This window comes from Amblyomma mixtum, chromosome 5 (assembly GCF_055824585.1).
Source record: "Amblyomma mixtum isolate Tamu chromosome 5, ASM5582458v1, whole genome shotgun sequence".
Taxonomy (NCBI): domain Eukaryota; kingdom Metazoa; phylum Arthropoda; class Arachnida; order Ixodida; family Ixodidae; genus Amblyomma; species Amblyomma mixtum.
The window spans coordinates 136,142,016-136,159,418 of record NC_143016.1 but is presented as its reverse complement, the minus strand read 5'-3'; the positions used below and the strand labels follow the sequence as shown (position 1 = coordinate 136,159,418).

Sequence of the window (17,403 nt, the reverse complement as noted above, 5' to 3'; positions counted from 1 at the left end):
TGCTCGTGCCGCCATTTCCTACTTCCAAAAGGACATTAATCGTTTCACTGACACAAGAGAGGTTCGTTCATTAAAAGGAAGACGTCAACGTATCTGCGATAGAGACTTCAAAAGAAACAGACAGAGAGTAAACTTTATTAATATAAAGTAATTACGCGGGTGGTTCACCCAGGTCCGGGAAACCATTGGTTAATACGGCCCTCCAGTCCTGACCGATCAGCTGGCGCTGAAGAGGGATGATCGCTGTGTAAGCCTGCTGCGCCTCCCAATGCTCAATGCTGAGTTCCTGTCAACTGTACGCTTTTCGTTCCTTGGGGCAGTTCTAATCAATGTGATGGTTGTCGGAAATCTCTCCGCAGGACGGGCATGCCTTTGTTGGGTATCGTGCGGGCCGAATCTTGTTGTGCCGAGCTGGCTTTTGTAGTGAGCGGGCTTGCATGTTTGTCCTTATAGTGGCTTTCTGACGAGTGAGATCATTGTGAGGGGCTGCCTATTTATTGCGACTAAGTCAGCTTATGATTTCGCCGTATGATATTACGTCTTCCCATGTTATCAAGGTTAGTGAATTCTTTTACACTCACCTGTGGCTTTCGGTTAACGCTAAGAGACGATGGTCTTGTAGACTTCAAGACCCACGTCTCTTAGCATCATCATCGTCATCATCATCATTAACCGGAAAGCGCAGGCGAGTATAAAAGAATTCGCTAAGGTATCTCAAGGTAGCATTACCTCGACTGGAGAGTCCTCTCAAGCACCACTTTTCCCCTATCATGTGTCACTGCACAAGGGGCTCACCGACAGCGATTTACAGTGATGGACAGACTTATGCAACAGGTTTCTCATTCAGTCTGGCACAGATTACGAGATTACGACCTTATAATGTACTTTGGACCAACGAGGCGCATTTCTAGAGAGGCTGGCGTGTACTTGCGAAAAGGCACCACCTGCGATGCTCGGCGAAATGCAGTGTGGAATTCCTCCCGGCCATATCGTTGGATCATCTCTTTTTACGGAACTCTAACGGAAATTCGTTACACATATTGCATTTTAAAGGATGTAGTAGGGGTCTTTGCGTCGGGGCTTCTCAGTATTGTGCGTTCGATGTGGTACCAACTCCATAAATGGCCGGCACATTTGTCTTCTGGACCTGTGCGTCATTCTGACGCTAAAGGGGCTTTTGACCTGCAGTGAGCGTAGTCAGGCTTATGATGACAGTGAACTTTCCTTTGAAGGGCATTGGGCACAGTGGGTCAATGCTACACCCTCCGAGGTCGCGAGACATGAGCCGTGTGAACTGTTTTCTTTGTGGGTATGTAAAAAATGACGTGTATGTCACAGAGCCACATGCCTGCAGGATCTGAAGGAAAGAATTACCGTAGAGCTAACCGATGTTCTAGCCAACGTGATTTTACCCGCTGTGCGTGCAGTAAAACGTAGTGCGCAGATATGTATCTACATAGGATGCCTCCATTTAGACCTTAGGCTATGGGCCGCTCATCACTTCTCTGGAAATACAGTACTTCATGACTGAGAACAGGGTACTCGAAGAATCGACTGGTGGGCCAGTTGGTACATGACTAGATGATACAAAGCGCAAAAGGGACAGGACGAACGAAGAAGCGCCTTGTCCGTGTGGTTTCTTTGTTCATCCTGTCCCTTTTGCGCTTTGCATCATCTAGGGTACTCGAATTTGTAGCGTTCTGCAAAATCGGTCCCTTAAATGCGTAGTACTATGTAAGCATCAGACCCTTTCCAGAATAAGCCGTTCAAAAGCGACATTTAGTGAAGCTAACGATGCAGTCAGTTTCGTTTCGACAATAGCGGCGGGTAGCGTTGGTCGTATTAAGCTTTTGTGAAATTTGAAGAAATAAAAAAAAATTGCTGCGTTAGGTGAGACGTCTCTCAGGCGCCGGATGGTAGCTTCTCAAATAAAAAAAGTACTTGTACTTTACCAAAAAAGCCCGTTGACATGGTACACAACATCGCCAAACGCTTTCGAGTCGGGCGAAGCATTCGTCTGTCAACGCTGCATTTCGTGTTGGGCATGACAAGTCACATTTGGCAGGCGAGGAGATTGGAGCAGACGGTAGTTGTTGGACGTCGCTTCCCATCGCTCGAGACGTGGAGAAAGCGCGAGATACTTGTGATGTGTGCACCTTCTAGTGACGTCAAGCCGTGGGCGGGTCTCTCCGGCGCTCTGCGACCACCGGGCGACATGAGCCCGTCAGGAGAGCTGAAATGCCGGACACCTTAGTGCCACAGGGAGTCACATTTTTCTAGGTCTAATTATGAATATGGGAGGTACTGATTATCACCTAAAATTTACTCACTGCACCCGAACACCTGTCGGAATTAAAATTCAATAAACAGATGCTAGTGACTCAGCCCGCTAATTTTCACGTGGATTGGAAACCGTTTATTTGGTGAAAATACAGATGCAGACGGTCCGCACTAGATGGCCTCCAACCCATGGCTAGCGGCGACCTCTGCGGCCCAGTTTTCCAGCCGGCTTGCGCATCCAGGCCATTTTTCGTATTGCTATTAATTAATTGCTATTAATTAAGCGTGATGGCGCAACCTGCACCGTCACGCTTGCAGACAGGCGCCGCAGGCACCGTCGACATATCGGCCTCAAGGAGCAATGAGGTCGTCGCGCCTTCCCGGGAGCTCATTTCGTTCACTCAAGCCAGGATTGAGAGTAGCACAACCATAGCGCGCGAATGCGTTGGTCACGTGATTATTTTGTATTTCGCGGACTTTCTTTGGAGCTTGGATAAATGATACACTTGAGGCTTTCTTCATTGCAAATCAATGGAATGGTGGTTTCTGAAGGTTCTCTACAACTTTGATATTCACATCTGCCGTCTAAAGTCAATATTTACGCGTTTAGAAAAACTTATCTTAATTACTGATAAACACTTTGGTGACATAAGAAAAAAGCGTGAACAATTCTTGCATGAAAAGAGCATAATCTGATATAGATGCGACATCTGCGGGAATGTGATGCCAGTCTTCAGATGTGTTTCGCAAGAATGAAAAATAAAAAATGTTAGTTCTGCAATGAGCTTGTCTTCAAGCTTGTCTTCAAGACGCTTGAAGACGCTTGTCTTCAAGCGTCGAGCATATATTTGGACGACGCTAGAAAACATAATGCCACCATTCACAGTTAATAATTATCTTGAGATTTAGGCTATTTACACCGCATATGGAATCATCGATACCACAAATATGTCTTTTTGTTATTCTTGAAGCAGCCTTAGCATACCTGTTAATGACTGCCTAAAAGGTCATTAAGTACACATAACAAACGCTCTTGAGAATGCAGTAAACAGTTGAATTTATTCATCCACCATACCGTACTATTAGACAATACCAATTACTGGTCGGTGAGTACAGGCCTTCTCGATCGCTTTTTTAATATGGTGGACCTTGTACTTCGACTCGCACATGTTTACTAATACCTTAAGGTGACTAAGTGCATATGAGTTGTCGGATAGTTTAAAGCAACGGTCGTTAAAATGGCGCACAGCCTTCTCATGACAACCAAAGTCTTTTAGCTCCATCATGGGACCGAGAAGCGTAGTTATATTCTCGGAGCTTCCTCCGGCAACAAGAGTCACGATTTCGGTGACTTTGTCCTCAAGAAAACGCCTGTTGCGAAGGGCTTGCTCTAGCTCCCGGTTCAAGGCACTCTTAACCACATTATCAGAGGTCTCTTCCAGCATTTTTCTGAGGAGGGTTATCGGAACATCAGGGCTAGGCACAGCATCGAACGGAACGTCACTATAGCTGTTGGATTTTGTCCGCTTTAAGCCTTGGAATTCGGCTACCGGACGCTTTGCGACCTTCATGTCCCCAAATTGCATAACGTGACTTGTACTGGTCCTCTTTTTAACTACATTATATTGGTCGCTCAATGTCTCTTTGCTTAGGTCTGCGCTGTCCGAATCCTCCATCCAGCTCACACTGTACAGGTCACCCAAAGCGGCACCGCGATAGGTGTCAAAGTAGCAAGCATACGAATTCTCACTTGCATTGGCTGCTGTCGTGGCATAGACATTAATATTTTTCGGAAGGAGGCCGTTGAACATGGAACCTGAATGGCAGGCTTCAACGTATATGGTCATTTTTGCAAACTTCTTCTCCTTGGACATTTTTTTTATTACGTTCACGAACTGCGTCGAGTGCAGGTATTCATTGGGAAATACCAGTATACCTACCGCTCCGTGGTCAGAATAGTAGACAAATACATGGTCCTTCGGACCACTGCCAATAACTTTGCCACTGCCGCCTTTCACTTTCTTCCCTTGAAGGATATCGAGAAAATTCTGAGGGGTCACAAGGCTCCCAGTGTAATCTTTAGGGACTCCCGCATATACGTCTTTTCCCTTGGGGTGGTTGATTATTACGCCAGGCGTGGGGTTCTTGGGGTCGTGCGCAATGTCGTCGTACATCATGACAACGATACGCTCGTCGGGGACGCCGTGGTTTCGAAGCACATGATAAGCGTGGCACACGTCGGCTTGGTGCCTGTAGTTGTCGTAAGTCTTCGAGCCTGCAACGAGGAGGCCCCATATCTTCAGTTCATTGCCTTCTGCATCTGCCGTAGGTTTGGAATCCTCTTGCGTGGATGCAACCGATATTGCAACTGCACAGAGCACCGCGGAAACGTGCGGTAAAGATGTCATTTTTGATGCGCCGCCACGGACTGCGGACCTAGGGAGGTGAAGGGAAGAACGTGCCTTGTCGGGAATCCTGCAATTGTAAAGAATGCGTATCATTAATATTTCCTGGCGCTTACTTCAACAAAGCAAATACGAAATGTGAAACTTCAGATCTACCCGGAAGGCTGACTCATTATAAGCTGGCGCGACTGACCGTAGCGCCCCGTCTTTTCTCCAAATTTAAATTACTTTCTATTAGGAGAATTTTTCCAATCTTATCTTCTCATCATTTTTAATCCCACTGTTTCCTTCGTTGTACAAAATGTAGTAACAATTGAAAGTTGTGCAGACATGATGTGGGCTGCTGCCCCCCGGTAGGACAAATGAAAAGAAGTAAAAATTTTTTGAAACGCTCAGCGCATGACTTTCAATCTTTTCGTGAAGAAGCGAAAATAAAAAAGGTGTCCACAAAGACTGCTACTATATTTCACAGGGCTTTGGAATTCTGAGGTAACACGGAAGATAAAACACGTTTAGGGAAACTGCTGACCTTTTGCCACTGGTAAACCAATAGTCGGATGCGGAGATAGTGGGATGCTGGGTTCTAATGTTTCACTGCCTACCACTATACGCTTTTCGTGCTACCGGACTGTCTGACATCCCTTCTGTTTCTTAATGTTTTCTTTGTGTTTTTATTACCGTTGTACTTGCTTGCTTAGGTATTAAGCATGGCGTCGCAAAACATTTTCTGGTGTGCAATGGGGCAAGTAATAATAAATCGTGGGATACAAAAAGTTGTGTGTGTAGCCGCCGCGGTGGCTCAGTGGCTATGGTGCTCGGCTGCTGTCCCGAAAGACGCGGGTTCGATCCCGGTCGCGGCGGTTGAATTTCTTTGGAGGAGAAATACGAGGACCGTGTACTGTGCGATGTCAGTGCACGTTAAAGAACCCCAGGTGGTCGAAATTCCGGAGCCCTCCACTACGGCGTCTCTCATAGCCTTAGTCGCTTTGGAACGTTAAACCCCATAAACCAAAAAGTTGTGCACCTTTTGAGCAACTGCTAGGCATGCTTTGTTCCTCCGATATACGCTGTTCATCCAGTGGCTATAGAAATTTATTTACGTTAATTTGAAATAACTTAAAGGCCCGTGGGGCATTGTGTAAGGGAGGCATCAATTGCAACCACTCCATTTCAAACAGATTAAGGGGAGCAGAATGAAAAGAAAAGTGATACACTAAAAATACTTTACCAGATGAAAAAACTAACAAACATAACAACCGGGCAATAATAAAAAGAGATATGCAATGCAGCCTAAAGCACAGCAAAGAAATAATCTAAAATGCACGTGGTACGTGTTATTATCAGCGCGTAATGAAACAAGTTATGGCACAGTACAATCAATGACATAGTGAGCAATACTACAAGCAGATATGAAAAAATGATGAAAAGCATGAATAAAAGGTAAGTAGAAAATTTGCGTAAATATAGCACTTGAACGCTGCATCAAAGCAAAAAAGAGACATTAAAAAGTTGTTGACGAGGGCATGTAAAGAGACGGCTTCAATAAAAAGTGCGATTAGGTGATGCTGGAATGTATTTTGATGATTAAGATACATTGTAGTGTGTTTTATAGTATGTTTGCATACGTTTTCTCGTCGTTTCGCAGGTAGTGACATACTCTGGTCCAGTGCCTCACTTTCTATCGCGACACGCTTAGTTAGTCGATACCTTCGTTAAACCTTACATTCATAAGTGCTTACGTTCAGACTGAAGTAATGAGTAAGTAATATACATGAAGGTACAGGGCGCTTGAGGCCTGGAGAAAAAGCTATCATGAAGGCCGTCACATGACGATGCTGCTGGTTCCCTTTACACTGGCTGTTTACGGAGTCGCAAAAACAGAACACTCTATGCTCTCACATTTCCTATTTGGGATTCATTAAGTGGCCCCATAGTTTCTTCGCTGAATAAATGTGAACTACATTCCGGAGAAGATATATTTATTAGGTTTCTCAAATTCACTGACGACGTGATTGGCATCAACATTGTTTTCCTCTTCCTGGTAACCTGTCTGTTTCCCTCCTCGTTTAAAATTTACCTGTCCTCTGATTATGTTAGCAACTGTTGTAGACGTAAGGCGCAATCGACTAACAATGAGTTGATCCATCTGTATTAGCCCAGTTATAAAATGAAATATTATCAAGAATTCATGTTATATAACTCGTGCTCAACGCTTGTGGTATCATTAAAGTTCTGCCGCCTAATTCATATTACACCTCGCTTTGTGATTTTCCAGCAACATATCTGCGCCATTCAAATACATCTGGAATTATTGTTCCACGGCCTCCGCCATTTCCCTTCTGCGCATGCGGTTGTGATTTTATCAGTTCTTGTTCAGTGACTGCAAGAAATTGCACGTATTTGGTGCTAATTGTGGTCTTGAGTTCCTCTGCAAGATCGACAGCCCTACGTAAGAGGCGGTGCCAAAAGTTTACGCGAGGGTTGCTAAATATTCTTGTGCACAGATTACAATTTTTCCTCCTCATTCACTGTCTTCGCAGCGTAGTTCAGCCCTGAGTTGCTAGGTAATAAATTATTGCTAGATAATAAATTATACGCTATACGCCAAGAACTCAAACAAGAATCTTAGGAGAAGGCGCTTGATCTAAATGCCATTGCTAATGTTTCTCTCCCGTGTTTGTCTTGTGTGGCCTATATTGCAAGGAAATGAGCGCCAACTGACTTAACAAGTCTCACTTGACTGCCATCACCCGAGTTGCTCTCTGGAATTTGATATTCCCTATGTTGCCCTAAGGTTGCCTTTTTGACCTGTACTCGAACATTTCTCGCAACAATGTGAATTCCACCCAGTACGTGCCACACGAGGCGGATGCGCTACCCGTACTCCGTCAAGAAGCTTTTTCAGCTCTACAGTAACCTCGACAGTTCACACTCAGAAGTGGCCCCATATTTTTTATATAAACTACTTTCTAGGTTAGGTCAGGATACTCATTCTCGTTCATAATAAATGAATTTAGCGCCAGAGGGACACAACACAAGAAAGACGACAACACGGGCTCTTACTCCAACCGTTTAATCAAGAGACTGCATGCGAAATAAATAGCCCTCCCAGCGTATGCGCACGCTTACAAGGCACCCGCACACACAATGCATCGATCTTATCACAGTAGGCGCGACAAAAATTTTTCTAAGCTTCATATAGAAAACAGAAGTGACAATAACACAGCTCAAACCCGCATTTTTGATATGAAAGGCTTCCAGAATTTCACGAGCCGTGTGATGTGTACCTCTGCCTAAAATCCTCACCTCGCAAAACCGTGGCTTACAACTGGTGCAAGCCCTACAGTGCTCAACAAGTCGCTGGCTCTCTCATCATTAAACAGTTCGATTAAGCGCCCGTGTTGGCGTCTTTCTTGTGTTGTGTTCCCGTTATTGCACTAAAAATCATTTATTATGTCTGAAAACCAACTAGCTCCGCAGTTAACCGTATTAAAGTTCATGCGGTGGCCTTTCTTTGTCGATTCCCGATTATGATCTCTCAATGAAATTTAACATCAGTATTTGTCGCTGCACCTCAGTGAGTGCGTTACAGATAAGCTGCAGGCATTTTGTGCTTGGTAAAATTGGCGTCAAGTTTATGTGAATGAGCGAATTTCATTGCCAGTTTCACCGCGCCACCTTTCGCACCAGGTAGCGCCCGCTCACATATTCTGCACAGAGAGGTGAATTTAGAACCGCTAGCAGCCGATCCCACAGAACTGTTGTCCGCGTGCGACCGCGAGACAGCCACCTCCGGCGTCATGAACCCTCTTTTAGTCCGCTGTAGGATATAGGATCCCCTTTTGGTATTAAAATAACCTCGCCTTCTGCCATCCACGCTCAGGTGATTACGGCAAATTTTCTTATCTCCTCTAGCTCAGCACCTTTCTCTCTCTTTATCGGCTACATTGCTGGACTGTTCGAAGCAACTGTGTTAATCTCACGGACCACCAGCTGAGAGGGAAATAACTATCATGATCATCAGAGGCAAACTAGAAGATAAAGAATGGGTACGTGGAACGCATATGGCAAGTTTTCTCAGATTATGAATGGAAGTTTATGAATATCCCTAACGAGCAAACTGTACAACTGCTTTTTTATCTTGCCGGTGCTCACCTCGGTGGCAGAAACAGATAGGCTAATGAAAAGGGATCAGATGAAGTTTAGGAGAACGCAGCGAGCTATGGAAAGAAAAATGGTAGGTGTAGCGTTAAGAGACCGAAAGCGGGCGGAATGGGCGAGGGAACAAACGTGAGTTAATGACATCTTAGTCAGAATCAAGAAGAAGAAATGGGCTTGGACAGGTTATGTAATTCGAAGGCAATGTAACCGCTGGTCCTTAAGGGTAAAGTGGTGGATTCCAAAAGAAGGGGAGCGTAGCAGGAGGCCGCAGAAAGTTAGGTGGGCGGATGCGATCAATAGTTTGCGGGGATACGGCGGCCGCAGTTGGCAAAGGACAAGGTTAATTGAAGAGGCATGGGATAGGCCTCTTACCGTACAGTGGGTGTAATCAGGCTGTTGATGACGATGAATACTCGAAGAGCTAACCGCAGTGTTTTTGCTGGCATATATAGACGGTCCGCTCAGCTAGTGTTAAGAATGTTAAGCACTTTACACTGAGGATGTAACAAGAATTCCAAAACAAGTGAGGGCAGATCTTCCCCCAATTTTGTAGAAAAAGGAGAAAGACCGCTATGCTGATTCTATAAAATGCCTATTTCTTTGAATATTTGCTGAAATTATTCTTTTGTACGCACATACGGTGCGGCTTCAGAGCTTTGCCGCTCACATTGACTTGGAAAATAGCTGCAGGGCATCAACCAGTAATTTCGAATTGTCGCTCTTCGTCTCATTTGCCTGAAGGATTAGGCCCCTGGAAACACTAGAAGTGTCTATTTCAGGTTTCTCCAGTGCTTCATGCAGTAATATTTCTTTAAAGTTAAACCCCCATAAACCACTCCTATTCAATATCGTGGCTTAACCACCTGTTATTAACAGTGATACTGAAATCTGACCCAAGTAGTTACTGCAGGGAGTGCGTTCGGTAAAACCAAACTAGTGTCCTCATATTCAAGAACCGTTTTTCGACATCAAATAAATGCAGAGACAGCGCTTCTATTTAAGTTTACCTTTCCGCCACCGCGTTGATGAACTAAATCCTCCCTCTCTTGAGAACATTTTCTAGCACGCATCAAAGCGTCCACCGAGCGCTCCTTTACAGTAAAATATAAAGCGCGGAGAGTCTCGGTATACCCATCATGCTTCACTCTTGAGAAATGTGTTCAACGTAATGATAGTAAAGCAGTTGTGAGAATTTCTCCTTTTCTAGTGTGCGGAATAGAAAGTAGTTCTGAAATCGACAGAAAAGGCATATTCAAGCCAGCACATAAAACATTATAACTACAATAAGATTTCGCAGTCAGCTAGAGAGCTAGAGAGAACGCGACAAAATGCAAAACTAGATTTCTCTTAATAGACACCTTAAGAGCGCCCCTGCTTGTCATAGGCCACACATTCTACAGCCGTATTCTAAAAACTGTTCACTATTCATTGCTCGATTCGCGTCTATCTGGTCCGCTGGCATTAGGCACTCAGACATACCCGCGGTTTTCAAGCGTCGGTGGGAAGTCACCCTGCCATGGGGCAGTTGGCAACTGGACCTCACCGTTGGCTGTTTCAGCCAATGGAAGCGAGTGATCAGATCTGGTTGCGTGCTGTTGACAGTCATATCGCCACCCATATGTGCCAAAGGTGAGGACCGGTCGCCAAACATTAAATGGTCGGGTCGCTCCAAAAAGATTCTTGAAAGCCGTGGGTATATCTGAGTGGCCATTGCCAGAGGACCAAATGGATGCGGAATGGACAATGGGAAATGAACTGATTATAGAATACGGCCTCAGCACGCTTACCGACAAATTTACACATGTTTTATGAAGCTTTGTTCAAGAATAGTTGACACTTGACATGAATTACGCATCTTCAAACACCCGCTAATGCGTCCAGAAGAAAGAGTGGCCGCCGGCCTTAAGGTATGATTCTCCTGAAGAGCATTGCGACCGAATAGAGATGTAAGTCCTATATGATGCTATCATGACAAAAAAAAACAGCGCTTAGAGTGCCGAAAATTATACGCAAAAAAAGTTGTGGCATTTGCGTCAGCGCTGGCACTAGACATCTTAGCCTAATGCTGCTCAGCTCCGGAAATTTAGGAAAAAGTGTGTTCCGGCTTTGAGCCACAGTCTTCCTTCTAGTGTGGTAACAAGCATTCTGAGGCGCCATTCTCTTGCAGTGCAAGCGCCTTTCTGTGGTGTTGAACACCTTGCACCAGTCGTAGCCTCCGTAGACTTACTTGGTAGACTACGACTTCGTAGTCGTAGACTTAATTTTTTTTTAAACCTTGTTCTCGTGGCAGGGTAGAGCACTGGTACAAACCTGCTGTTCCCATCTTTGAGCAAAAGTGCCATTGAGTGCTAGAAACCGTCATTTACAGCAAAAAATGAGCGAAAACACTGTAAATTGAAACGGGAAATAGGGTGCACCGTACGTATGATAGAAGCTTAGTGGTGTTATTCGAAAAAATTTCCAAGCTGAAAAGCGAGGCTTCGAATTAAAAAATGGAAGTAGCGGTGACTGTACCCGCTGTCCTAATAAAAAAAAAGTCCGTAGATGTTGCACTGCTTGCAAAGCCTTCCTAAAGTTTGCTTACCGATGAGGCTTAGGAGACAACAGCCAAAATCAGCTTTGAAATCGGCAGGTAGCTTTGGAGTGAGTTTCTGCGTTCACGGCCGCCAGGCTTATATATGTGTTGGACGTTTAATCCCATCTGCTCATGAAAAGCAAAAACCGATATGCACTCTTTATTGCAGTTATTTCTCAAAGAATGCTCCCTGAAAAAAAAACGTGTTTGCTGTTTGCGCCAGCAAAAGAACAATTAAATGCTTCGCGATATCTTTCGCTCGAATTAAAAAGTGAGCTTTGAAATAACTCGCAGGGATATCATTCATTAGGAAATACGTTGTTTGTAGACTGAGCAAAGGACTCAAGGCGACAGAAAGTCGACTTTAGACTTGTTTGAATAAAGTTTGCACCGGCAAAAGAACAATTAAATGTCTCGCAATATCTTTCGCTCGAATTAAAAAGTTAGCTTTGAAATAACACGCAGGGAAACATTCATTCGGAAAAATGTTGCTTGTAGATTGAGCAAAAGACTCTCAAGGCGACAAAGAGTCGACTTTAGTTTTGCTTGAATAAAGTATGCACCAGCAAAAGAACAATGAATGCTTCGCGATATCTTTCGCTCTAATTAAAAAGTGAGCTTTGAAATAACTCGCAGGGAAGCATTCATTCGGAAATACGTTGCTTGTAGATTGAGCAAAAGACTCAAGGCGCCAAAAAATCGACTTCAGTCTTGCTTGAATAAAGTGGCCAATACTGACTAGTATTAGTTTCGGCAAAAGGTTTTCTGTATTTCGAAATTCTGGGTTTGCCGAATATACCTTGCGTGGCATCAAAAACATAGGAGACCTAACATCTGAAGCTGAAGATGGTGGCACCAATATCCTTGTGTTAAGGACTAGTTCAACCAGAATGGCAACATACGGTTATAAGGCAGGCAGAGTCATCACTAGTTTGCTGCTGCAAAACTCTTTCCTCGATGGGCTAGTGTCCACACACATTTGAATCGAAATCAAAACTGGTTTTCGCAGAGTTTGTAGTCGGCATGGGCAGCGATTTCATTTGACGGGCCGGCGCGAAGACTAGGATGTAGTGAGACAAAGAAACCACATTGCCTGCTTTTCCCTTTAACGAAAGAATGCGAAGAGTCGCGGAATATAGACACAGTCGGCAAAGGGAAAAGGTACAATAGAGGGTAGTTTATGCGCATGAAAAATAGAAGAGCTACAAAGAAGGAGCTTGAAGAAGATCACCTAGGCTCATGTCAATAGCAACACGGAAACTGGTGATAAACCGCAAAACTAACGCTGCGTCACAGCTCAGTCGAAAATTTAATAGGGGGCATCGTCAGATAGCCAAAAACAATTTCTGAAGCGTGAACTGCTGGGCGAGTTGGTACAGGTCGAAATGAGAAAAACCAGCGATAAAAGGACACAGGACCAGGAGAAGACAGTCTGTGTGTGTCTTCTCCTCGTCCGGCGTCCTTTTTTCGCTGGTTTTTCTCATTTGAACAAAAAAAAAGCCTGAAAAAAAAACTAGAAAAGAAAAACACAATCCCAAAAACTAAAGGTCAGAACGGCGGAAAACACTTCCAAAAAACGCAATGAATGCGCGAGCAGAAACACGGGTAAACAGAGCCAAAACGTGACTCAAGAGTAGGAAGAGGATACTTAACCGGAACATACCAATTTGAAAAAGAAAGAAAGTAAATAAAAAGATGAGAAACTCAAGGCTTAAACTGAGGGTGAAGTCAAGTCTAAAAACAACTTGAACTCACGAGAGGAAACAGAGCTAAACCAAGATAAAAGTTAATGCCGGTGACCAAAATGGATTGTGAATACATTCGCGGCAGGAATTCACTTCAGCTCAGGAGTCATGGCAGGTTTTCTTCAGGAGTGGCTCTCTTTCGAGACTGCAATGGATTCAGATGAAGTCAGTTGAAAATTCAGCCCGAAACTCTCGCGCAATGGTCACAACTATCTTTGTTCTCTTCGGCGGTTGCCTGTACTTGGTCCTCACTATCTTGCTATATTGCAATAGCAATATCGTTCCCGAACTAGGCTCCGCTGAACTCATCACTAATACTTTTATATCAATTTTATCAGTGAAAAAAGCATCGTTTACAGTGATATAAAATATTGAGTGATGGCTCTATGGCGACACTAATCATTAGTTTGGTTCACTGTGCTTAACTTTCCAAAGCGACTCTGTCTGTGAGGCACGCCGTAGTAGAGGGCTCCGGACCATATCGACCATCTTGTGTTCTTCAACGTGCACTAACATCGCACAGTCTAGCATTTGGCCTCTCTCGAAACGCGACCACCGTAGCCGAGATCGAACGCACGCCATTCAGGTCAGAGGCCGAGCAGCGTAACCACATGGCCATCGTGGCGGCTGGCACTAATCACTTGTGAAGCTAGTAGACTCTCCATATTGAGCAAACTCAAGCTTTTATCATCTTCAGGCCGCATCAGATTGAACAAAAATATTTATTAGATATAACACCTACGTTAAGCCCAGTGTTCCTGGCCTCTTCTCGCTTTCTCTACCAACAATCACTGCTCCACGTGACATGCGCGTTACTTTTTTTTTTACACACATTTTCATGTGTGGTCACCGTTCTTCATCGTTGATACCGCGCCCACTGTACTTAGTGAATACCATATTCAAGCTCGCATGCAGCAGAGAACTTTCTTGAGTGCAGCCGCTACTAATCTTTCTTTTGAACTCAACTTCACACAGTTATTGAAATAAAAAGTGATGCGCGTTCCTTTATAACTACAGTATTTCTTGACAGGTGACAGCTTCGATCCTCGTCGGAAGAGCAGCATTTATTAACTAGATATTCATTATAATACAGTAAAGGATTCTTTCACTGCGCTTCACCAGGACCTTCCGCTTCACCAAACCGCTTCACCAGACCTCAGGAAGTTGCCGAAGGCAGCAATTTAGAAAGCTGGGCCCTCCTCTACCGACTTCGCACAAAAGGCTATAGTCCAACCTGTGTTGAGTTCATTAGGGCCATCGCTTTCATGGAATTCCTGAAGAAAGCATCTTCGTCTCTCTCAGTGGTGAAACTGTAATGAACTTGGAAAGCCCGGCATGTTGCGTTATTGCATTCACCAGAAAGAAGAGGATGCTCATGGGCAGGTGCAAAAGGAAACTTTGACAACGTTGTCACTACAAGTAGATAACTCGATTTTTTCAAAAGCAACCCACGTTTGTAGCCAAGCTCGTCAGTGAGGTCAGGAGGTTAAATTACTTCGCTAAATTGCGAGTGAAGAGGGGCCAGGCTCAATAACGCTTAGTGTTTAATGGCCGTTCGTTGATGCCGCCAAATACATTACGCTTGCCATTCGGCACATAAAACACTGTGCACGAAGTTATGTACAACCGTAGATAAAATTTAGCACGATGCGATTCAGCGAAGAAAACTACTTTTTAACTGCATCGCTTAAACATTTGCTATTATAGTATTTCCTCTATGAAATAGAGTATACATATCTTCTCATGCTCTCAGAGCTTTCAGTGATCTCCTTTTTCTTACCGTGCTAAACGTTTTCCATATTTCACTTCCAAACTACTTCCATATTTCAGAGCGAATTGTTTGGGCATTTGCGGCAATATTTGTCTTGCATTGCAAACGGATAGTCATATTTTTATTTTGCTTTGGCTACTTTTTTCTGCCAAGCACCATAATTTGGTCGTATTGGCAAAGTTTTATATGCCACGTAGATTAGCACACGTGCTCATTTGGAGATCTACATGAAGCAATTTAATAACAAATGCGATAACACAATTACAAACAGAGCGAGGATTTCTACTTTCACTTTTACGTTGCTCTCCATACTAGGACACAAAAGAAATAACTTGTAGCTGAAGACTGCTCTTCTCAACGAAGATCTTTTTTGAGCGGATTACAGAGGAAAAGGGAAATAAAATAAAGTGTTGTTAAACGTACGAAAAGCAACGGAAGAGTACGATTTACTGGGTCTTTCAAATAATTCCTCTCCAAACAATATTCATTTATTTATTTACAATACCCTCAAGGTCCCTCGTGCGAGGGTATTACATAGGGGGGAAAAACGCAGATGGAAAAACGGCAAACGGAGAAGGCCTGTATTGTTCCTCCACTTTTTGTGCTGCGCTTTGCGCGATAATTGCTGCAGCGAACAGAACTGCGATTGAGCGAAACCTTTCCCTAGGTAGACAACATCTAAATCCGCTTGGGATTTCGGACGTCACTTATGCTGTGCCATTTGAATGTCACTGCAAAAAAAAAGAAACAATGCTGCGTTTATTTTGAAGGGGGGGTTCCACCGGGTGCACTTTCCATTTAAATATCAACTGGGAATATGAATGCTAGGTTTCGGATGTCAAAAATTTATTGTGCTGAGAACTTCTGCTCTAATGTACCAACAAGTTCAGGGTGCGTGCCAGCTAAAAGCCGCTTTCTCACTTTTTCTCCTCCTTTGTCATCTGTCAGCCCCAGGCCAACAATCGCAAGGAGAATTTAGAAGTGCTAGTATAAGATGGCGGCACCAGCCGGCCATTATTACCAAGCTTGCCTAACCAGTATATAGCCGCTTGTATGCAATTATGGGAATATGGAGTACATAAGATATGGAGAAGTATATGCAAATCCATCTGTTCTGTATGGTGTCCATCAGCATTCTACACAGCTTCTATACGATATTCATTGTGTGCATGACGTCATATACAGTCCGTAAGATTCAATAGGGGCTTCCATATAGCCCATCCCGGCTCGATATGCTCCATATTGAATCCAGAATTTTTTTTTATGGAAACGTATAGGATTATGGGATTGGTTGCATGAAATGTTTCATCAGGGTGCGGGGCATAATGTAATGATAGGCGGCATTAATCCACGCTGACAGAACATAACGGCCGTAGGCTGCATATAATGCCATGCAGTGCTATATAACGATGGCGCTGTTTATTCCGGTACAGCTCACCAATTAATATCTCTGAAACACGGATCATCGGACAGATGGTCCCATATTTTTTTTAACGCATTTGACACGACGGCTGTCGATTCACTTTAGGAGTGACACTCGTTGTTCTTAACTTAAGAAAAAGCTAACACTGGAGTAAAAATGAGAGAAGAATTTCTCGACAGCATATTTTTTCTGACAGCTATATCGGTGTTACAAAAGTAATGTGAGAATAAAATATCGTTAGAATGCAGCCACGGCGAAGGGATACTGCACCCGCCTCGCGTGCAAGTGGACCTGGGTTGAAATCCTGGTGCAATGCAGTTCCCCACTAGGTTAAAGAAAACTCCGCGCATCAATGGAATTCCATATCCAGGTCAGGGTGTGCGTCACCTCGGTGACCAGAACCGACAACGTAGCTTCTCCCCAGGGCAGGATTTAGACACCCTAGTGGTGTACTTGACCACAACCTTCTATGAAAAACCAGTTAACCCCCAGCCGTCAATCTTCAGCGGTTGCGTAGTAACTACCAAGGCAGCGGTCGGACCTGTGACATCGCGGAGAGTGATAAGATGCTCTGGCTCCGGACAGGCCGCCAATGCAAATTGATCCTTAAAACGTTGAAAGCTAAAACTTCACCCAGTGAAGCTAGCCTAGCAGTGCTTTTGAAGATGTAGCTGTTATTACACAGGATTTCATAGGGCTTACTGATGATAGGACAGATCAAGAGTATACAGTCCTAAGGGGCGGGTACGTGCTGTGCGATCGTGGATTAGCGAACAGGTGAGACTAGGTGCGGGATTCCTCATCAATGAGGATCTAGCTGACGACATAGAGGAGCTCTATAGTATTAACGAGAGGATGACAGCTTTCGTAATAGGCTTTTTAAGAGGTACAAGCGCAATCTGGTGCAGCTCTACGCTCCTAAATCCAGCCATGATGACAAGGTCGTTGAAACCGTCTATGGAGACTTCGAATCGGCCACGAGCAAAGTAACATCACGTTAGACTTCACTAATGGGCGACTTCCATTCAAAAGTAGACAAGAAG

General features: G+C 44.2%; 1 pseudogene across 1 annotated transcript in view; it reads right to left on the bottom strand.

Annotated features, from left to right (window-relative positions):
* Window positions 1-3,362: 3,362 nt before the first annotated feature.
* Window positions 3,363-17,403, bottom strand: part of LOC149343874 (legumain pseudogene) — a 57,836-nt pseudogene continuing 43,795 nt past the window's right edge. The window contains exon 2 of the transcript XR_016282733.1: window positions 3,363-4,755. The product of XR_016282733.1 is annotated as a legumain pseudogene (transcript). The remainder of the gene's footprint in view (window positions 4,756-17,403) is intronic.